Source organism: Otolemur garnettii, unplaced genomic scaffold (assembly GCF_000181295.1).
Source record: "Otolemur garnettii isolate 467f Iridium unplaced genomic scaffold, OtoGar3 scaffold00091, whole genome shotgun sequence".
NCBI lineage: Eukaryota > Metazoa > Chordata > Mammalia > Primates > Galagidae > Otolemur > Otolemur garnettii.
The window spans coordinates 448,992-449,691 of NW_003852486.1; positions in this window are offsets into that span (position 1 = coordinate 448,992).

Below are 700 nucleotides of genomic sequence, written 5' to 3' on the forward strand. Positions count from 1 at the left end.
TTTTATCTTTTGCATCTTTATGGAAGCTAGGTTCTACCCTTTAATTTCTGGGTGCTTTTCTGTTGATTCATTCTGTTGGTCACTGTGTAGAACAGGTTGAAGTATTTCTTGTAGAGCTAGTCTTCTTGCGGCAAATTTCCTCAATGTTTGCGTATCAGTAAAAGATTTGATTTCTCCGTCAATTTTTAAGCTTAGCTTAGCAGGATATAGAATTCTGGGCTGGAAATTATTCTGTTTAAGTAGATTAAAGGTAGATGGTCATTGTCTTCTGGCTTGAAAAGTTTCATTAGAAAAGTCTGCAGTCACCCTGATGGATTTGCCCCTGTAGGTCAATTGGCACTTACTTCTGGCAGCTTGCAGAATCTTTTCTTTTGTCTTGACTTTGGACAGGTTCATCACAATGTGTCTTGGAGAAGCTCTATTAGAGTTGAGGTGACCTGGGGTCCAATATCCCTCTGAAAGGAGTGTTTCAGAATCTTTGGTGATATTTGGGAAATTTTCATTTATAATTCTCTAGTATGGCTTCCATTCCTCTGGGGCATTCTTCTTCCCCTTCTGAGATACCTATAACTTGTATGTTTGAACACTTCATAAAGTCCCATACTTCTGTCAGTGAACATTCTGTTTTCTCTCTCTTCTTTTCTGCTTCTTTAACTATCTGAGTTATCTCAAGAGCTTTGTCCTCTACCTCTGAGATTCT